The following is a 23,934-nucleotide window of genomic DNA, read 5'->3' as shown; positions in this document are numbered from 1 at the left end:
TGATTTGGGGCCCATCCTTCTCTCTCATCCCGATTCACCTCCTAGGTTTGTTATTGTGGGGAAAATAGGAAAAAGCATTATGTGTCCCACCATGAGTCATACAAAATAGTTATTAAGTGTGCATTACTATTAATCTTCTCATCATTCATATCACCCATCTCTTCCCATTTATGACTGTAACCTTGTTGCTGGTATCCTTACAATTTATATTGGCTGTTTCCTAATATGATTTGGTTGCTTATTTGTTCCCTATGACTATCATTAAGTGTTGTACCTTATGATTCTTGACGAATGTATCTTGTCTTTTTATGTACACTGAGAGCATATGCACGAAGACAAATTTCTTGTGTGTCCAATCACACTTGGCCAATAAAGAATTCTATTCTATTCTATTCTGTAAAGTTGGTATATCAATCTAATAAATAAATGACATGCAAGATTTTTTTTTTTAATTTGATTTTATATGCCGCCCTTCTCCAGAGACTCAGGCTTACAATGCACTAAGCAATAGCCTTCATCCTTTTGTATATTTATACAAAGTCAGCTTATTGCCCCCACAACTGGGTCCTCAATTTACCTACCTTAGAAAGGATGGAAGGCTGAATCAACCCTGAGCCTGGCGAGATTCGAACCTGCAGTAATTGCAAGCAGCTGGTCTTAATAACAGGGTGCTTTAGACCACTGTACTACCAAGGCTCTTAATATATAACCTTTTTGTAATTGGAGGTCCATTCACTCTTCAAATGCCATGTTAGATCTAAAAGATAAAAACATCTCCAGACTAAGCTCTATTTCTGGTGACCTGTCTCAACCACAGTACAGAAATATATTTGTTGTTGCCTTCTTGCAAGATTTCTTAATTTCTTAATTTTTATATTCCAATATAGTATTCCCTAGAAATCTCATACTGCAGTATGAAGTTAGCCTTACTTAGTTTAACTTCTAAATACACATCATCAGCTAAGCGATGCTGTCCATTGAACCACAAATGCTGAATTGGTGATATCAAAAAAGAAGTATTAATAATATAAACGTCATTAGTTTATATTTAAATTAAGATGCATTGAATACGATTGCTTTCTATAAAGCTGGCAACTTTCCCTTACTGTCAAATTAAAAATTACAATTCAAGGAGGCTATACACCAAGTTTTGGGAACTGTTCATGATCTCCCACTCACCAGAATTTGAGCATAGCAGCCTCCTGTTGTGTATTATTCTTTACAGATTGAGAGATCCTGCATCTTATGAACACATATGGTTCTGTTAAACAAAAAAAAAAAGTACTTGGGCCACTAATGTAGGTCATCAGAGCTTTAGGTGAGTCTTCCAATTCACAAGGCAGCATATGAATGTTTCCGGCCGCTCAGTAAAAGTACTTCTACTACCGCTGGGAGATGCCTGGTGCTGCCTTAGCCTCCACACCATAAGAAGCTTAGCAAAGAAGTCATTTGGCTGGCTTGGCAGCTTTTCAAACCATTGGTAATGGAAGGCTAATTAACAACTCAGAGAATTTTGGCAGCTGCAAAGAACTTGGGAGTTCCAATACGCTTCAAACAGGAGGCAAAACTGCCAGCTTCATTTAAGAAACTAGATGGGATCCTTTCTCTAGAAGCTGGGTTTGAAATGATAATTCGGAAACAAAATGGATGACATCTGTAACAAATCCCGCATTGCTCCTGGAGGCCTGCTTTGGATACTAAAAAGTAAAAACCCTATCTCAAAAGTTGCAAAAGAACAGGGTGAACTAATTATTGGGGGTTGGACGACTCAGAAGCAAGGATGAATTAAATAATGGAGTAAATAAAGAAGTCTAACAGATAGAGACCTTAGGGTGTATATCACACACACACACACACACACACACACACACACACACACACACCTCAATAGTAGCCTCTTGCTAGAAGCTGTAGCTAAATTGTGACTTTTAATATTCCAGAAGCAAAAGTTATTAAATTCATGGGAAGTAATTATAGTTACTGAATTAAATTTAAATTAAATGTAGCTTTTCTTCTGGCCATCACTTTTTTTTTTTTTGGACAGCAACCCTTAACTTACCACTCAAAGCCAACTTGGGAGCTCAAACTCCAAAATGTTGTATAGCAATCACAGGATGAAGAGCAGGGCTGGGTAGTAAAGGCTTCATAAGCAAGAATTTATGAACAATATCCTTAGCCCCAAAGACTTACTGCCAATCACTGTAGGCAACCCTGGCCCAACCAAGGGCTCTTCAGGATGATGGATTTTCACTTCTATAATTCCTCAGCCAGCATGGCCTACAGTTTATAGGTGTTGAAGTCAAATAGATATAAAAGATAGCATGGTAGAGAAAGAAACTTCTAAGATTAATCAACCAGTTCTCACTTGGTACACTGTACGTTTCTAATGTGTAAAAAGGTCTGGAAATAAAATACATGTCTTTTTTAAATGCCTGATACTATCTGTTGTAGTTCAATCATCCTTAACGCATACAAGCTGGAATTGCTCTGTGAGATTTTATCTACTAAGAGCAAATTGGAAAACTTTCCCAGACCTTCCCTTTGATTTCTACTTTTGTAAGATTTGAAAGTCTAGGGCTACCCCCATATGGGCTACAAAACCCAGAATAATCACTAAGATGGCAGCAAAAACAAAACAAAAAAACAGTGGCAAATTCTCACCTTGCCTTCTACTGTAGTTGTCATAATGGAATTTTGCAAGCCAGATTTCCTAGTTCTGGACACAACTGGTCCATGCCAGTTGCCCACACTGTTTTCAAAGGGCCAAACTGCCCCTAGAATTGTACCCCTATCAGATGCACATAGCTGCCTGATAGATCTACCCTCATTCCTCAAACTTACCCATCGATGAAGGACCATTGGTTCCACAAAATTATACAAGGTTAGCAAAGATGTTCCAAAACATGTCCACTAAATGTTGGAAATGCAATCAGACACCGGGCTCTTACTATCATATGTGGTGGACATGTCCAATGGCAAAAAATGCCAGTTCTAGAATTTTTCCTTGTCTGCAAGACAGCACTTTTGCTCTGGATGCCTTGACTGTAAGAAGATAGGTTGAAAACCAGACAAATTCACTCAGCAGCAAGACGGATGCTAATTACTAGTTATCATCCTCTCCCTGGGTAAAAATTATTCCGCAATCCTTGGACATCCTCCCTCTTACTCAGGAGTTACATTGAATTGAGCAGCCAAGCAGGCATCACTAGGAGAGCCATAATTAGCCATGGTTTCATGAAAGACGGGTAGTCCTCCTACTGCAGTTGGAAAGCACTATTTACAATAATGAAGCACGGAGGTTAAATACCTTCAGTTGTTCCCGCATTATGGTGGGTTTTTGTTGTTGTTCTTAGGAGTCCAAATGCACAAATTTCAGATGGGTCAGCTAGTCAGAGTACATTTTCAAATTAAACCCTTTGATCTCTTTGGAACAATGCCTGTAATTATATTTCAAACTAAAACATTGAGGGCACCCTGTAGCTTTGGAACTATCCAACCAAGAAACGTGTAAAAAAAACCCAAAAAAACCTCTCAACATTGAAAGCCAAGTTTCTTTAAGTCCTTTGCCTTCAAGCTTGCATTTTTAGGCAACAAGAACGTGTTCTCGGTTTTGTTGTGATCAGAAGAGCATGAGCCAAGGTTAATTCTAGCATTACCACTCATTCAAGAGAGTTTATGGAAGCCCCACAGCTTCCTGAATCTGAGCAGCCTGGTGCTAAAACTTCTGGAAAAAAATTGGCTTGTTAAATTCATCAGGTACCCTATGCTTTTGTAACACAAGGGATGACTTAATCCATTCCGCTTCCAAAAGCTCCATGCTGTCTCTGTCCTAACCTTGGTCGTGTTGTGTGTAACAAGCAGCCTATTGCTCATTATTTGGCAGTCACTCAAGGATGCCCGCAGCATTATCTAATTAATTAAAGTGATTATCAGTCGCCTCGTCCAGGAATATGTAAACAAGCCAACACCATTTGTCTTGCTTTTTTTTTCTCAACAGGTGGGAATCTAGAGTGCTTTGTGATTCTCTGCACGCTGCAGGGGACCAAACTCCAGAAGAAAGCACAGAAAGCAGAAGGAGCAGGACAATACATCAGAAAATGCAACTTAGGCTGCTGTAGTTAGGATGCAGCACTACAAGAGTTGCTATAATTCCTATACTTGTAAGCCATTTCACCCAGATTTTCCAGCTAGTCCAAAAGGAAGGATGAAGTGAGCCTTGCTGGTTGCCGAAATTAAGCAAACATTAGATGGCAGCAATGAGCAACTGCTTTCTGTTCATCTGTGCTGTCACCATGTGGATATCTGGATTTAGTGCATTCTTTGCACTCAAGAGCTGCCTTCTTTTGAGAAGTCTGGACTGGCTAGAGCAGGGGTGTCAAACTCGATTTCATTGAGGGCCACATCAGGGTTGTGTTTGACCTCGGGGAGGCTGGCGGGGGGGGCATGGCCAGGGTGAGCGTGGCCAGCTCAATGTCACTCGTGTTGGGTGCACCTGTGGTGGCCAAAGCGCTCTGCTAGCGAAAACGGGTTACTGAGCTCTGTTTTTGGCTGCGACGGCTTCCTGCAACTCTCTGCCAGTGTAAACAGAGGTTGGGAGGGCCGCATGTAGTCCTTGCAAACTCCATTTTCACAGGTAGAGGCTCCGCGGGCCGGTTCTTTGCTGTTTCCAGGGGAGCCCCGTGGGCCTAAATTGAAGAGGTAATTTTGACTACTTTTATAAAAGACTAGAAACCCCTTATAGACTTTTTTTGCTGAAAATGAATAAAAATAAACTACTAGTTTTAGGATTCATTGATGACAAAGATTTGTTTATGGGAAGAGGAGAACTCGGATACGTAATATGAGAGGCTGGAGTTGGTAACTGCTCTGACTGTACCTTCCTCAAAGATGATCAGAAGTCACTTGTATGAATATCTTTCTTTCTTTTTTTCTGCTCTTTTGTTATTCTTCCATTTTTTTTAACCTTTTGTAATCATTTTTATTTCTTCTATGTTGTGTTTTTTAAAATCTTATTGAATGATTTTTTTATTATTATTATTTTAAAAAAACAAAAATTTGGAAATGTGAGTGAAAATAAGAACATCTTTTTTAAAAAACAGGATCTGGTTCAGAGGTGGGCTGCTGGGGGTTTGGAGGGGTTCGGGAGAACCTCTAGCTAAGATTCTGCGTAGTTCGGAAAATCCCCAAATCCCACTCCTGGCTGGCCCCGCCCCGCCCACCCCTCCCCTCCCAGGAATTTCCATGCAGCCTGTTTTGGATGCAGGTAAGTGCAGGGCGTGTACAGAGGCTCAGGGAGGGTGAAAAATGGGCCTCCAGAGTCTGGGAAGACCATTTTCACCTTCCTGGAGGCTCGAGGAAAGCCTCCAGAGCCCGGGTAGGGCAAAAACACCCGCCATGGTACAGGAGACAGACTAGGCCACACCCACCATGGCCACACCCATCCAGCAACCAGGCAGAGAACCCCTTGGTAAAATTTTTGAAGCCCATCCCTGGTCTGTTTATATGGTTATACTAGTACTCAGTTCTGACACTAAATTTAACACGAAAAAGAAGATGAACTTTCTTTAAGTGGCAGCTACATTCTTTTTGGAAAAATTCAGAACAGCATAGTTCTGAGTGGAAAAAAAAAACCTTTCTGGTTACTCAGAGGTGACCCTACCTGGGATTAGTAGGAAATAGCACTATAATGTAAAAGAAAGCGATCCAGTACTGCACTGATTTTTAAGGAACTGATTTGCAAGATCTGATACAAAGAACTCATCATACAGCATAGAACAGAATCAACCACCGTTCATCTTTTACTAGACAAAAGTTCGCATACAGAAACTTTTTGTCCATTCAAAAGTCCAGATGTGTTTGAAAACTGCACATAAAAAAGAGGTACTTAATTTTATAACAGGAGATGCAAACGCCTGCACTGGGAAAATGTATATAACAATGGACAACATTAGGAGACGGCATATATCTCCTTCTCCTCCTCCTTCTTCCTCCTTAGGGTGTCACTGAAGGAGTTGGCAGGTGGGAGAAGCATTTGTTGTTGGAAGGACTCCTGCAAAGAGCCTCTAGTGAATAGTACTAACTTAATGTATTACATTTATTAAATTTACTATAGCTGTCTGCTCCATTAGACTCTGGGGAGGCTTGCAAAATCTAGAAAACAATTAAAACAATTAAACACACATAAATAGGCAGCCCAAACTAAAACAGCAAGAACAATAAACCATACTAGGGGATGTTTGTGGGTTTATTAGTTGGTTTAAAAGTTCCCCATCTTCTGTGTTATAACTCTGGGCAGCACATAGCAGCAATGATAAGAACATAAAAAGCAGTAAACACCAACTTTCCCACCCACACACACAAAAAGCTTTTGTGGCCGAAACAACATTCTACAATACATTTTTTAAAAAATCACAACCACCGAGCTTCAGACTGACCCTGTCCTAGTGTTGGGGTGGGGGATGTGCCAACTTTTTAAGGCTCTCCAGAAGGCTAGAAGGATGTTACCTGCCAATCTCAGGTCCCGCTAGATGACAATCTTTAAGAAAAAGGGACCTGGAGCACAACCACCATCCAATGGAGTGGGCATACATTCTCAGGGAAAGATGGTTTTACAGGTTACCTGTATTTGGCCATGCAGGACTTTAAAGGTGATAACCAGCACCTTGAATTACACCTGGGGGTATATTGGAGGTGGTTGCCCTTTGAGAGTTGTATGCAACGAAATCTCATTTTAATGTATGCTGTTTAATGTACATTTAAAGTGACAATAGTTATTATTCTACTCTACTCTACTCTATCTACTCTACTCTACTCTTTGTATGTTCTTCTCCAAAGCTCCCTTGGAACAATGCAAAATAACAAATTCTTTGTTGAACCCCCTCCCCCCCGAAAAAAAGATTTCTTTTCTTTACTATTTCTAGGGGGGAGCCCTTCATTTAATTCCTTCATCACCTGGGATAATAATACTTTTGTTAAAGTATTAATTTATTAGCTTAAGTTATACTAAACACAGCAACTGGATTATATTGCAGCATATTTCTACAAAGAATAAAAACCAGCTTTTTTTAAAAAAATACAAAAAACCTATGCCGTTCTTAAGTTACAGTATGTAAGGCCCTTCTCCAGCCATCCCAGGTTACTTGTAGAACCATTAGGTTTTGCAAAAGTGGCACTCATGAAGGAGGCAATATAAAACTGTGTCATTCGATACTGAGAGGGCAGCATATAAAATAGGTAGGTAGGTAGGTAGGTAGGTAGGTAGGTAGGTAGGTAGGTAGGTAGATAGATAGAATAGATTATGATAGGTTAAATTATGATAGACAGATTAGATAGATGATAATAGATGGATGGATAGATAGATGATAGACAGACAGACAGACAGGCAGGCAGGCAGGCAGGCAGACAGACAGACAGACAGACAGACAGACAGACAGATAGATAGATAGATAGATAGATAGATAGGATAGATTATGATAGGATAAATTATGATAGACAGATTAGATGGATGATAATAGAGAGATGGATGGATAGATAGATGATAGATAGATAGATAGATAGATAGATAGATAGATAGATAGATAGGATAGATTATGATAGGTTAAATTATGATAGACAGATTAGATAGATGATAATAGATGGATGGATAGATAGATGATAGATAGATAGATAGATAGATAGATAGATAGATAGATAGGAAGGATAGATTATGATAGGATAAATTATGATAGATAGATAGATAGATAGATAGATAGATAGATAGATAGATAGATAGACAGACAGACAGACAAATGATGATGGATGGACAGACAGACAGAAAATAATGACATGATAAATGAGTCCTCATAAGTCTTTACATTTCTCAAACAATATATGGAGAAATTCTAAAAGGTCACTTTTTATTAATGCTTTATGGAAGCCGGAAGGACTCAGTTCCAACCTGATGGGATCAATCTGGCAAACATTAATTCATATTAACTTGCATTTAAAGACAATGAGAAAGCTGATGGTTTGTAAGGGGTGGGGGGGGTTCAGAAATGAGCCTGTAAAGCAGAGATACCAGAAAGACGGAGATTGTTGAGAAGAATTACATCTTTCATTCACCTTTGCATCAAGATGTTAGAGAGATCCACGCTCTTGTAACCACTTCTTTAGATTACTGCAATGCATTCTACATAGAGCTGCCCTTGAAGAGCAATCTGGAAACTTCAGCTTTTGCAAAACTCAGCGCATGGGCAGTAAATGGTGCCAGATACACACAGCACATGAAACATTACTACTGTGTGTTTTCAGAGGAATTTCAAGGCCTTGGTGGTCCTCTTTAAAGCTCTTCATGACTTGGGATTGGGTTACATGAGGGACCATTGTTTTCCACCCATCCCATTCAATCCAGCATATTTGAGTTGCTGCAGATCCTGCCTGATTTCCCCTCCCAAAAACTTGACATTATCCTGGATGACAGCAACAGCCAACCAAGCCCTCATAATCAGCACAAAAAAAAAAAAACCACTTGATAAAAAAAAATGCATGCAATGATTCAGATCCAGTTAAAAAAAGGGATAGAGAAAGTAAAAACTGCAGGAATCTAATCTGAGTCACAGAGAGCCACCTCCTCTGTGATAAACCTTCTCAAAGGACTAAGTTCACACCGCTCACTAAGCCCCAGCATGATTTTGTTCACTTTTGATGTAACACAATATGTGAATCCAGCCATTGTGGATTGCAAATCAGGATTTGTGTCTTGGTGTGGTGGGATTTTTTTGGTCCAAGTACTTGTGGTTTATACAATTAGGTCATACTTAAAGCAAATAGTGAGTTTTGTAAATCCAGACTATCCATACGAACCTTTAAGATTTGGGGGGAGATAGCAACAGATCGTTCAGAAGAGAGAATCATAATTTAGTTATTTCCTGATCAGGTAAGGCTGCATGCAAACAAAGCACTGGGCTACAATTACTTATGTATTGTTTTTCTAAGAATACCATATGCGGCCACAAAATCCTTCTTGGAAATAGGGAATAGGCTTGAGGTTGATGCACTTGCTTCAACACCTCACAACTTCTTGACTACAAGAGGGCAGTAAAGTGTAGGTAGAAAGCTACTGTGATGATTTATTGTGCCCCCTCTTTATCCATCACTCTGCCTGCTCGTTGTCAAACAGGTAGCTAATCTCAGATCATTCCTTTCCATCATTCTTCCCACGCATGGAGCACATGCTGGTGGATTATCCTGGTATCATGCAGCTAGGTAGATGTTAGGCTTTGCCTGTAGTGCATTAATAAATCTCTTTTTTTTCTTTCAATTATGTCGCCTGTTTCAGTCGTCTTTGCTCAAGTCAGATTTCTACTCTCAGAAACCCTCACTCACATATAAAGCACCTTAGTCTCCAGGTTTGGAGACTGAAGAATTGGGTATGTCTAGTTTAATGAAATGAAGGACTGGGGGTGATATGATAGCACTCTTCCAACATCTAAGGGGCTGGCACAAAGAAGAGGAGGGGGCAACCTATTCTCCAAAGCACCTGAAGGCAGAACAAGAAGCTAATCAAGGAAAGAACCAACCTCGAACTAAGGAGGAACTTCCCGACAGTGAAAACAATTAATCAGTGAAACTACTTGCTTCCAGAAGTTATGGGTGCTCCAACATTAGAGGTTTTTAACAAGAAACTGGACAACCATTTGTCTGAAATGGTATAGTGCCCTGATGGCGAACCTATGGCACACGTGCCACAGGTGGCACCCAAAACCCTCTCTGCGGGCACGCCAGCTGTCGCCCCAACCTAGCTCTACTGCGCATGTACAAGCGCCTCCTGCTGGCCAGCTGGTCTTCGGATCTCTGCCATGCATGTGTGGGGGTGGGGTGCATGCGGGGGATGTGTGCGTTCATGCACAGGGGGAACGTGTGGGGGGTGCATGCAGGGGGGCTCGCATTGCATTTTGGGGGTTCGCGTCTGCGTCTCCCCCCCACCCCATTTTGGGCCTGGAATGCCTCTTGAACCAACCTGGAAGCCAAAATGGGGCATGGGGGAGACAGGGCGCATGCACGGGGGGGCACTCACGTTGCATTTTGGGTGTGCGCACACATGCGTTTTAGGCACTCAGCACCAAAAAGGTTAACCATCACTGGTATAGTCTTTCCTGCTTGAGCAGGGGGTTGGACTAGAAGACCTCCAAAGTCCCTTCCAACTCTGTTATTATGTTACAATGGGTTTCAGATTATATGGCAATGAGGTTTACTGTCATATACGTTTGCATCATGTTCTAATTTGTCTTAAGAGCCTTTCCCTACTCTTGAGTTAAATTGCTATCCACCCTTCCTTGAGTTGGCACTGACAAAAACTGTACTGTGCCCATGATTGAACCCTATCCTGCCTCTATGGACTTTCTTCTGGCTGATTGCTGAAAGATGTGTTATATTTCCGAGCATCAGGAGATAGCCACCAGTCACCAGGACAATCTAAGGTCTGGTTCGGGTGAGGGGTGGGGCAGAGCTTGATGACATGCTCAGCAAAGCAGAAAGCAGGTCTATTCCCCAGTTTGCTGACAGCTTTTAAAACTTGGCAACTGTGTAAGTCCACCGTACTGAGGGGAGAGTATCTGGGGAACAGATGGAAGGAGATGAAGAGATGGTGGGAAGACTAGGAAATTATAGAACTAGAAACCAGACATCAAGAGATCGCAGATGAGTAAGCTGACAACTTATCTCCTATATGGCAACTTAGCTCAGATGGAAAGAACTTTGAGAAGGAGTATTTCAGATCACTCGGAGAGACTCCACCATTATTAACTTATTATATATGGGAAATTCCTCTTACAGTTTCCAAGTATTAAGATTGGCGTTCAGCAAACATGAAGGAAATCGATGCAGTTCTTGTCTATGGAGATTCACGGTCATCCAGGTCATGGTTGTCCCAAAGGTAATTTTTTCAAAAGGCAACTGGACTTTGTTTTTCCTTGAAGATGTTTCACTTCTCATCCAAGAAGCTTCTTCAGTTCTGAATGGACTTTGTTTTTCCTTGAAGACATTTTGCTTCTCAGCCAAGAGAAGTTCTGAAGAAGAAGTGAAGAAGCTTCTTGGATGAGAAGCAAAATGTCTTTAAGAAAAAACAAAATCCATTTGCCTTTTGAAAAAGCCTTGGTAGTACAGTAGTCTAAGGCACCCTGTTATTAAGCTGGTTATTAAGACCAGCTGCCAGCAATTACTGCAGGGTTCGAATCTCGCCAAGGCTCAAGGTTGACTCAGCCTTCCATCCTTTCTAAGGTAGGTGAAATGAGGACCCAGTTTGTGGGGGCAATAAGCTGACTTTGTATAAATATACAAAAGAATGAAGGCTATTGCTGAGCACATTGTAAGCCACCCTGAGTCTCCGGAGAAGGGCAACATATAAATCAAATTAAAAAAAAAAAAAGCACCTTTGGGATTTGCAGTTCTTGCTTCTTTGAACTGGTCCAGAAATGTGAATCTTGACAGGATGTGTGCCCCATCAGTCACAAGTGGCTAATAGATGCTGGCTTGATCTTCTCCCTTACATTATCACTTGATTAGGCCACTGAAGGCATGGGTGGTAAAACAAGTCAGCTTTGACAGACCTTGAATCTACCACTGGTTGCTCTCAGTTTAAGAAGAAAGTGTTATTTCAACACCATGTGCCCTACAGATGACTTAAGACTACCTTGGGTATTCTGGGACAAGATGACAACAATGTCATGGATGCAGGGCAGATGTTGAGAATGCTTGTAATATAGTTAAGTGTGTGGGAAAGCCTTAAGTGCCTATGCCTTCAATAAGATTTATCTGGAAATAAAAGAGCAGAAGCTATAGCCTTAGGCTACACTCCTCTACCAGCTTCAAATTGAGTTTGTCCAGGGGCTTACATGGATTCATCTTTGCACCTTCCTTGAAAAGAGGTTGCCACTGCTGTCTTCTAGGATGTTATTGTGACATTCTAATCTAACCTACTGCCCTGTCTTCCCTCTTTCCAATTATTCATTAGAGCTGACCTTGCTTCTGAAGTCAGCCAAGACCAGTTAAGTGCTGTTACCCAGCTTGACATACAATTTTAAATAGCAATAAAATCCAATTAATAAATTCCATTTCTTTTCTTTTTTTATCATGGTAGCTGATGGCATACTGAATGCACATCCAGAATTATTGGAATGCAGTTAGAATGAGTGATGTGGTTGAGAGGTTGCTGCAAAACCTGACTGCATCTAACAATCACTGCACCGATAAAACTGCTACCTGGGTTGGAAACGGGGTGAAATCTACCAGGTTCACCAGGTCCTGGAGAACCGGTAGCGGAAATTTTGGGTAGTTCAGAAAACTGGCAAATACCACCTCTGGTTGGCCCCAGAGTGGGGTGGGAATGGAGATTTTGCAATATCCTTCCCCCAGGAATGGGGTGGGAATGGAGATTTTGCAGTATCCTTCTCCTGCCACGCCCACCAAGCCACGCCCCCAGAACCGGTAGTAAAAAAAAGTTGGAAATCCCATTACAGAACAGGGGCGGTGAATTGGAAGCAAGGATGGGATGAGTTTGGGAAGACAAATGGATGTGTGAAAGGACAGAAAAACACTGACTATAAGGAAGGGGTTTAAGACTGATGGCTAGACAGTTTGTAGCAGTGTTGAGAGTTGGAGTAGCAGTACTCAAGGTGAGAGAACATGGGTGAAAAAAGAAATGATTTGAAGCAAGGGTGTCAAACTCTATTTGATTGAGGGCCGCATCAGGGTTGTGTTTGACCTGGGGGGGCAGGGGCCGTGGCCAGGGAGGGCATGGCCAGCTCAATGTCACCCATGTTGAGGGCGCCTGTGGCAGCCTGAGTGCTCTGCCAGCAAAAACAGGCTCCCAAGCTCTGTTTTTGGCTGCAATGGCCTCCTGCAACTCTCTGCCAGTGAAAACAGAGCTTGGAAGGGCTGTCTGTGGCCCTCCCTAGCTCCATTTTCATTGGCAGAGGCACTGTAGGCCTGTCCTTTGCTGTTTCCAGGGCGGCCCCATTGGCCAGTTCTAAGCACCCCATGGGCTAGATTGGCCCCCGGACCTTGAGTTTGACACCCCGGATTTGAAGGGATGGACATTGAAGAAGAGATGGGCTGGAATGAACTACAGAAGAGCTTTTTCCAAGCAAGCTATATTTGGCATATGTTTTATTCCCTGCAAAACCTGCACATTTTCGTATCATTTGCCAGGAATAAAAGCATATATTTAACCACTCTCAAGGGATGGGGAAGAAAAATTAATTCTCACCTCTCCTAAGATATTGTGTTAACACAGGTGTCAAACTCACAGCATCACGTTGCCATCATGTGACATTTCATGACGTTTTCCTATTCCCGGAACTGGGGTGGGCATGCCCTGCGTGTGACGCATCCAGCCTGCAGGCCACCAATTTGACACCCCTGGGTCTATTGTATAAAAAAATCAGAAGCACCTTTTCATAACAAATGATATTGAAAGACATAAGCTTTCATGAGTTGTTGCAACTTATTTCATTGCAACGTGAACATCTCATCCAATTTAAATACCATATCAGTCTAGCCTCTCTGTGCATCTTACTGTGTTATCATATGCTTTCAAACTGCATGCTGGCTACCGAATTCTGGGAGTTGAAGTCCACCTATCTTAAAGTTGCCAAGGTTGAATAGTCCTGATTTACACTCCCATACTAGAGAATCCTAGCCACTTAGCAGTTTGAAAGCAAATGCAAGTAGATTAATAGGTACCACTTTGGTGGGAAGGTAACAGCATTCCATGGGCCTTTGGCATATAGGCATGTTGGCCACATGACCATGGAAACAAGGTGAGAAACATTGGTGTAAAAAAAAAAAACACGAAAGAAAGATGTATCATTCCTAGCAGCACATATAATTTGTTTAATTATTCCTTTTGGCAGGAAGCATTGATTGCATGGTGGCATATCCTTCTTTACATTTATAATTTATAGAAGGATAATTTGACTGATTATCATAGACTGATCATGACTGGCCACTAACCGATGAGTATATATTCTAGTAAATTTTATCTTGAATGAGCTGACCTTCCAAAAACCTTTAGAAAGACGTCCTGACTATAAATATTACACATATTTTTGTCCCCAGTGACTTCTAGTCCTTCATTGAAAAATTTCAATTGAAAAGCAAAAGCGCAAATGCATTTCTGTCATTAGTTCCAATAACTTTTCCATGTCCCCAAGGCCTCCTGATAGACACTTAGGAAACACCTGTTGGACTTAACATATAACAGACGAGACACCGTTGTCAGCATCAATTAAGATCAGCATCCCCCCAATGTAATTTTAGAGGCACCACACTGCATGTGTGAACTCCCTCCAGTGACACTCTTTCCGTTCTGATTAGCTCCTCTGCTTCTTCAAGCGCACAAATATTGACCAAATTCATTTATGAAAATTGCTTAGAAGACTGTTAAAGTCAACAGGAAGTCAGTCAGTCAGCAGGTTTCTGCATGAACGGCTAATGGTATGAGATAGTTCAAAATAGGAAGGCAAACATTATTCAAAGAATAATCTATCAGTGGCCACCCTGGGGAAGTTCAAAGATTTTTGCATGCTACATTTCAGCATGCAAATGCTTGAGTGAACAATCACATTGGATGTTGAAGACAGATTTCAAATGACTGGCTCAGATGAAATCTCCACAATTCTTCCTGCCGTTGATGACTGAAGTATTGCACATTCCACATTGCAAAAGCACTATCAGTTTCAGCATTTCAGGGGTTTGGTTTTTTTTTTATGTCTGGGACACCTGGGCACATTGTGCTTAAGGAATCTCCTTAGAAGGGAAGTGAGTTCACATACCTGAAGAACAGTTGCATAGCATGTTAATATATTTTCTGCAGGGGTGAAATGTAAAATTTGTTACTACTGGTTCTGTGGGCCTGGCTTGGTGGGGGGATAATGTGACTGGGTGGGTGTGGCCAACTTTTTTTTTTTTTTTTTTTTTTTACTTTTCAAAGCATTTTTTCTAATGCTTTGAAAAGCCTCTGCCGATCAGGCAACTCAGCTGGAATCGTCAGAGAGGCTTTTTAAAAAATGCCTCTCTGCCAATCAGGCAACTCAGCTGGGATCGTCAGAGATTTTTCAAAGCACTTTTTTACCACCTCTTCGGCCAAGAGGTTGCAGAAAAAAATGCTTTGAAAAGCCTCTGACAATCCCAGCTGAGCCGCGCGATCATCAGAAGCTTTTTTTTTTTACTTTTAAAAGCATTTTTTCATCGGAAGAGGTTGTAGAAAAAATGCTTTTAAAAGTTTTTTTTTAAAAAGCCTCTGATGATCGTGCGGCTCAGCTGGGCATGGGGATGGGGGGCACGCAGGGATTTTTGCTACCAGTTCTCCAAACCACCCACAGCCATTGCTACTGAATCGGGCGATCCGGTCCGAACCGGGAGCATTTTACCCCTGATTTTCTGTCCCACTCATCCAAGGGTTTTGGGTTACTTGCCAACAAGGTAAAAGAAATGAACCTTTTCTCTTTAATGGCCTTCGTTTGTAAGAAACCAGGTAACCTTTCAGAGGGGATATAGATCTGAAACAATTTTGCAAATATATTTAACATAAGGATTGTGATACCTTTTGATACATCTTAAATTAGGTTGGGAAACAAAAAAATTATAATTTGCCATGGAGAAAGAGAGAAAGTCAGTGGTGAGGACTAGAGAGTGCTTATTTTGGACTTTTTCTATAAACCATCCTGGGAAAAAATGACTTACGACTGTTTTTCACACTTACAACCATTGCATCATCCCCATGGTCACATGATCAAAATTCAGACTCTTGGCAACTGGCATGTATTTATGACAGTTGCAGTGTCCTGGGGCCATGTGAACACCTTTTGGGACCTTCTGGAGGCACAGTGATTAGAACGCAGGTTAACTCTGTCCACTGCCAGGAGTTCGATCCTGACGGGCTCAAGGTCAACTCAACCTTCCATCCTTCCAAGATGAGTAAAATGAGGACCCAGATTGTTGGGGGCAATATGCTGACTCTGTAAACCACTTACAAAGAGCTGCAAAGCACTATGAAGCCGTATATAAGTCTGAGTGCTATCGCTATTGCTTCTGACAACCAAAGGCAATTGGGAAGTCAGATTCGTTTAACAACCGTGTTACTAACTTAACAATTGCAGTGATTCACTTAACAACTGTGACCAAAAAAAAAGGTCATAAAATAGGGCAAATCTCATTAAACAACTGAATTGCTTGACAATGGAAAGTTTGGGTCTCAAATGTGGTCATAAATCAAGGATGACCCGCAGTCATCCTACTGCCTGGCCCTGTGGTCAAGTTGGCTGAGAACTCCAAACTCTAATCCAATATATCTCAAGCAACTGGATACACTTTCTCTACATGCCATAACAGGCCAGTCTAGCTTTTGTACAGCCACCTTTCTTCTCATGCAATTAAATCTGTGTCTGCAGAACTCTGTCAGACAGTTACCATTGGTAATAAATTTGGGCGATCGTGACAAGCTTTGAAATGGGTTAATTTTACCCACTACCAAATGAGAAAGTGCTGCAGTCCTCAGTGGAGCCCAAGCGGGATGTGTCTACGTTATATCTGTTTCAGAGCCATTAACATTAATTCTTGCCTAGTCTACCATATCATATAAAAGAGAAATTTGACAAATTCAGTCACATTAACGTTGGAAATTGAATATGTGGTACGAATCTTAATGTGTTGACTTGCAGGAAGATCGGAGCTCTTGCTTCGAGGCAAATATCTCCTGGCTCACAAATCTCAGTATGTTTAATGCAAGCCCAATTCATTAAGTGCCTATTTCTATTGCTAAAGTCCCCACATGAAACCTTTCTCAAAGCTCCCTTTTGTCGTTGTGGGATGTATGGGAAGTTGTAAGAACTGAAAGTTAGAAATATCAGTGCCAAAATCTTGCTGCGTTACACAAAGAGGAAGGACAAGTTCTTTCTCATTCATTTATACTGTTCTTTACCGGTTTCCAAGGCTGAAGTTTTACCTCTCACTTTCAAGTACAGCTACATTTAGCATACAAAAAAAAAAGAAAGAAATGGAAAGAAATACTGCCTGAGTTAGGCTTCAACAGAGGCTTAAATGGTGCCCATTACTTCCAGGATCATTTTGATTCAGAGATGAAGGAAAAAAAGTTGCTTGTGCCTTAGAACAGTGTTATTTATTTATTTAGCAGGGGGCATATCATACATGGGCTAGCAATATATACAAACATTTTACCTAGATTTGTACAATAAAATGTAAATGTTAAAAGGATCTATGTTCAAATATTAATGTCAGAGTGTTTACAATGTGACTACTATTTTGAGACAACCCAGAAGCAAAATACAGTACATAGAGGTTTGTCTTACAAACAGTGATTTATATACAAGACTTCTATATACAAATGTACACATGGTAGGCACATACCAGACAAGCAATCAGTCTTCTTCAACTCTACATGGAGAACTACAATGCAGATAAATGAGGAGAATGATACACGAGGAGGGAGATACACGAGGAGAGAGAGAAAGATGCCCTCTCATGGCCCCCCTTATATAGACAGCAGCAATAACCCTGCTGACCCATCCTCAGTCTTAAAAGGGCAATAACCCTGCCGACTCATCCTCAGTGGGCCACATCCTTACAACGGCTGGTCAGCATACAATGCAGTGGTGGGTTGCCCCCGGTTCGGACCGGTTCGCAAGAACCAGTAGTAAAACCAGCAGGAGGCTCCGCCCACCACCCTGGATGTCATCATAGGCAATCTGCACATGCGCAGAAGCTTGGCGTGCATGCGAGCGAAGCGAGTACGTGCGTGCGATCCCATTGCGAACCGGTAGTAAAGGTAAGTAGGACCTACCCCTGATACAATGTTATGTACTTTGACAACTAATGTCTGGACCACGGGTGTCAAACTGACCGCTGACTTCTTGACCACAATAGGAACCAGAATTTCCATTGTTAAGTGATGTAGTCATTAAGTGAGTTGCACCTGATTTTATGACCATTTTTTACCATGGTCATTAAGTGAATGTAGCTTCCTCTACTATGACTTTGCTTGTAGGAAGTCATAAGTTGTGACCACATGACTTCAGGATTCTGTAACCATAGTTAATACGGGCCAATTTTGATTACATGGCCATAGGACCATTGTCACAGTTGTAAGTGTGAAGACTGTAAATCGTAAGTCACTTTTTTCAGTTGCATCGTATATATATATGGTCATGTCAATGTATTACTATTTAGGAAAGCAGTAAAAAGAGCTCTTTCACAGAACTTTTAATTCAGAATTGAACTGGGACAATAGACACATGGTTAAGTAGATCATTTATGTTTTAACATTTACAATCAATGTTATGTAGAATTTTGTATTATTTATGTTTATAAATCACTAGGAATAAATAAATAATGGGGGGGGGATATCTGTAAACCTCCAGAATTTGTTGAACTACAATTCCCAGCACACCTCAATATTTTATGTGCTGATAGGACTGATCAGAGCTGAAGTTCAATCTGTACAGAACATGAAATATATTGAAACTCATAGGAAATGTATACAGGGAGTTCTCAATGTACAACCATTCATTTAATGACAGTTTGAAGTTACAGCAGCACTGGGAAAAAACAACAACTGCAGCAAGGAAGTTTGTAAAATGTGGCAAAACTCACTTTACAAATGTCTCACTTAACAATATAAATTTGGGGCTGAATTGTGGTTATCAGTAGAGGACTACTGTATTTACAATCTCTATATCATATCTTTATACATAAAATATTTTCATTTTTTATTCTATTCTCTAGTTTCTTTCGTCTGTATTCTCTCTAAACCCTTCTATCTTCTCTATATATCTTTCTGTTGTGAGGTGACCAGAAAAGAAGAGCAAAAATTAGTCAAGAGAAAAGGGCTGGAGAATCCTAACTAAATCACCATTTAGCACCATTTAGGACTGATGAACGGAATTAGGCTAAACAAAATATCCATCTATCATGGCTGCAGGGTGGTACTACTAAACAAGTCTTTATTTCCTCAAGAAAGGAGCTGACACATCAAAATAAGAAGGAATATTATGAGGCCAAAACAAAGTATTAAAATTCATTGTGAGAATCAATACTAAACAGATATCTTGACGTTTGTGAAGTATAAATGATTGGAGGCACTGCAAAGCTGAGATTCACCCACAAAGAGTTTTTTAGGATTCAGTTTTTTAGAATATAAAACCATATAAACTGGGGGAAATCAGGCTTAATAGCAGTGACAGTGGGAGGGATCTTGGAGTCTTAGTGGACAATCAGCTAAATATGAGCCAGCAGTGTGCAGTGGTAGCTAAAGGGGCCAATGCAATCCTAAATTGCATTAACAGAGGGATACAATCAAGATCAAGTGAGGTACTAATACCATTCTATAAGGCCCTGGTGAGACCACACCTGGAGTACAGCATCCAGTTTTGGTCACCACACCATAAAAAAGATGTTGAGACTCTAGAAAAGGTGCAGAGGAGAGCAACCAGGATGATTAGGGGACTGGAGACTAAAATATATGAAGAATGGTTACATGAACTGGGTATGGCTAGTCTAGTGAACAGAAGGACCAGGGGAGACATGATAGCAGTCTTCCAATATCTGAGGGGCTGCCACAGACAGGAGGGGGTCAAGCTGTTTTCTAAACCACTTGAAGGCCAGACAAGGAATAATGGATGGAAAGTGACCAAGGAGAGATTCGACCTAGAAATGAGGAGAAACCTTCTGACAGTGAGAACAATCAACCAATGGAACAGAAGTTGCCTTCGGAAGTTATGGGAGCTTCATCACTTGAGACTTTCAAGAAAAGATTGGACTGCCATTTTTCAGAAATGGTATAGAGTCTCCTGCTTGAGCGTGGGGTTGGACTAGATGACCTATAAAATACCTTCCAATTCTGTTAATCTGTTAAAATCTGTTAAGAACTAAGGAGAAATTTTCTGACAGTCAGAATAATTAGTCAATGGAACAGTTTGCTTCCTGAAGTTGCGAGTGGTCCGTTGCTGGAGGTTTTGAAGAAAACATCGTACAACTATTTGTTTGGGAGGGAAAAAGAATTCTGCCTTCTGCAGAGGTTGGATTAGAAGACCTCCAATGTTTTCTAGAGACAACGAGACAGTTCAAACAGAACACATTCAAAAACAGCTCTGGAAGAAAAGCAGAGAATCAAAAAGAAAGAATTCATTTTTTGAAAACTGGTTAAATGCTCCAGTCAGAAAGAACTTCTACACAATGAAAAGAAATCAAAAGCAACAAGAGCAATTGAGAAATCGGCATGCATATGCGATGTACCACAGCAACAACACTCCATGTACGGTAAATATGCTTTTTTCCCCTTCTTTCCCATTTCCTTGTTTGTCTCATTTTTCTGTAATTCTCCAGAAACGTGCTCTTACTCTTTACAGTTTTTTAATACTTCCTTTCGATCATCCAGCCCCTCATTTCTACTTGACTGGCGCAATTTTATTGTACTTTTTCATTTGAACTCCCTTTTTAAAGATTTGTTTAATAAATAAAAAAGTATCTGTCTTTCCACACTTTTTACCTCTGACCAATATCATAATCTACTCACTGAGCTCTCAAAACAGTCGAGATAGGCCAGGGGTCTGCAATCTTAAATACTCAAAGAGCCATTTGGACCCGTTTCCCACAAAAAAGAAAACATCAGGAGCCACAAAACCTGGGTGGGCATGGCCAACTCGATGTCACTCACTTCCACCAGTCACATGACCCCTCCTAGCCATACCTACCCAGCCGGTCATTAGGGTAGAGAACGAGTTGTTAAAAAACACCGGGAACCACAAAATCCTTTTGACATATCTCTGTCTCCCCTGCCTCCCTCCCTCCCTCTCTCTCTGTATCTCTCTATGTCTCTCTCTCCCCCTCTCTCTGATCTGCCCTGGCCGCTTCTCCATCCCCCGCCGTCGCCCTTACCTTCTCAGGCCAGGCAAGGAGTGACTGGGAGGGGAGGGCCAGTCAGTGGTGGTATCACCTGACAGGGAGCCACAGCAGAGGGTCCAAAGAGCCGCATGCGGCTCCAGAGCTGCAGGTTGCTGACCCCTGAAATAGGCAAACAATTAGGAAAAAACCAAGATTAATATATTAATCACTGAAGAATTACAATCTGTAATCAGACTGAATTCAAACTCTTCTCTTATCTCATGGCTAGAACCAATCTTGGCTCTCCAGAAAGCTAAGCAGGTATTTGGATGAGACATTACCAGGAATTTCCAGGTGGTAGATTGGAAAGCTACAAAATATGCCAGAAGAAAGCAGTTGCAAAATTCATCTGTACTGCTACCCAAAAAAAACCCTATATTAACATATAGGGATCAGTCAGAGCTCAAGGAAACCTTTACTGAATATGGGAATCCTTAAGAATAATAATGAGAAAATGCCATCTACCAGTCTATAGAAATTCTCAGTGATCCTAGTCATGGTTCCAAAGGTGCCTTTTCAAAAGGCTACTGGGTTTTGTTTTTTCCTTGAAGATGTTTCGCTTCTCATTCAAGAAGCTTCTTCAGTTCTACTGAAGAAGCTTCTCAGAGGTGGGATTCACATAGTGTAGCAACCGGTTCGCCCAGCACCGGAAATGTGAGCGTGCGCATGTGTGCGGCGTAACAAAACACAGCAATTCACATGCGTGCACAGTCCTCACATGCATGCGATGTCAAACAACATGCCAATTCGCTCGTGCGCACCATCCACACATGTGTGCAGCATCAAAAACACAGCGATATAGGACGGGATTGTGCCCAGACAGCAGGTCACCATTACCAGTTCGCCCGAATCTATCCGAACCGGCTGAATACCACCTCTAAAACTTCTTGAATAAGAAGCGAAACGTCTTCAAGGAATAAACAGTCCAGTTGCTTTTTGAAAAAGCATCTTTGGGACATGCCATCTATCAGTTGGTACAGCATACAAGGCAGGGGTGAAATCCAATTTTTTTTAATACCAGTTCTGTGGGTGTGGCTTGGTGGGCATGGTATGGCTTGGTGGGGGTGGTTTGGTGGGGGTGGCAGAAGAAGGATACTGCAAAATCTCTATTCCCAACCCACTCCAGGGGAAGGATACTGTAAAATCTCCATTCCCACCCCACTCCAGGGGAAGGATACTGCAAAATCCCCATTCCCTCCCTACTCCTGGGAGAAGGATATTGCAAAATCCCCATTCCCACCCCACTCTGGGGCCAGGCAGCGGTGGTATTTGCCAGTTCTCCGAACTACTCAAAATTTCCGCTACTGGTTCTCCAGAACCAGTCAGAACCTGCTGGATTTCACCCCTGATATAAGGATAAAATACCAGATTAAAAGTACAAGTATCAAAGTATTAATTTGTTCCTTTTCTATTTTCCATCAATTAGAACAGAAACAGATAATCTCTTTCCATTGTAGCTCTATCAGCTACAATTTCCAGCTTATTGCCCCAGCAGTCAAGTTGGCTGGTAAAGTAGAGATCTTTGGCTTTTCTGGATTACTGAACATGGCTGGAATTAAAAACATGTTGTAATGCTATCAGCAAATCACTGTCCATGACACAATGCAAAGCATTAACTGATCAAAATGCTACTCCTCTCTATTAGACATTCCATCAGTAAAGAATACACATAACAATTCCACCCAACATGCGAGAAGATTTTTTCCATTTTCAATTCTCTTACAACAGCCATTTATTTTACTTGTCTCCTCCACTTGCTAGTTTATGAAAATTTCTTCATAGTACTAAATTACTAGTACAGCAGCAGGACTAAGAAAATTAATCTATCTCCACAATGTTAGGAAGCCATTATGGAGTCCTTGGTGCTGTCTGAGCTTGGTTGTTTTATTTATTTATTTATTTATTTATTTATTTATTTATTTATTTATTTATTTATTTATTTTAATTTGATTTATATTCCGCCCTTCTCCGGAGACTCAGGGCGGCTTACAATGCGTTAAGCAATAGCCTTCATACTTTTGTATATTTATACAAAATCAGCTTATTGCCCCCACAAACTGGGTCCTCACAGATGTTTTGTTAACACTAGTTACCAAGCTAGGAAATACCTGCAAGAAAGCAATCAAACTCAGAAAGCACAAAGGACTTCACAGTTCAACCCCGAGCTACATATATTCTCTTCTATAAAAAATGCTAGCTAATGCAGATGTTAGATTTAAAGACACCTATTAATTTCAGAGCACAGGATTTGAAAGGAAGGAGCACCAGCAGAGGACATCTGTCTCCTAGCAAATGTCATTTCAACTGTGAAAGACATTCTTAATACATTTGCACAGCTATTTTTGGCATATCAATTGCAGCCATTCCTAAATCAGTCATCTCTGGTAAAAGTTATCCTTGTCTTTATTACATGTCAGTTAGACTACCACAATGGGTTGCATGAGGGCTACCCCTGAAGGCAAACTATAAACATCAGTTGGAAATCCAGAGAATGTTTTATAGGGCCCATGAAGGGAGAAAAGTCTTCCATTACGTGGCTGGCAAATATAAGTAGCACTCTTTAGTTGCTTTTTTAAGCTAGATGTGTTGCATTTTAGCTAACTGGCTATATGAAAAAATGCAGAATGAGCTGAAATAACAATTAAGCAACTGGATGCCCCAGAGGTGCTATTCAGAAGGTTCTGACTGGTTGTGGAAAACCGGTAGCGGACATTTTGAGTAGTTCAAAGAACCGGCAAATACCACCTCTGGCTGGCCCCAGAGTTTTGTGGGAATGGAGATTTTGCAATATCCTTCCCCCAGGAGTAGGGAGAGAATGGGGATTTTGCAGTATCCTTCCCCTGGAGTGGGATGGGAATGGAGATTTTGCGGTATCCTTCCCCTGCCATGCCCAACAAGCCACGCCCAACAAGCCACGCTCACAGAACCGGTAGTAAAAAAAATTGAATTCCACCACTGGGATGCCCCCTTATGACGCTTCAAATTGATTCTGACAGATTT

Source organism: Pantherophis guttatus, chromosome 1, assembly GCF_059756535.1.
Source record: "Pantherophis guttatus breed Tessera chromosome 1, ASM5975653v1, whole genome shotgun sequence".
In the NCBI taxonomy this organism is placed as follows: domain Eukaryota; kingdom Metazoa; phylum Chordata; class Lepidosauria; order Squamata; family Colubridae; genus Pantherophis; species Pantherophis guttatus.
Note: the sequence above shows the minus strand (reverse complement) of the source record.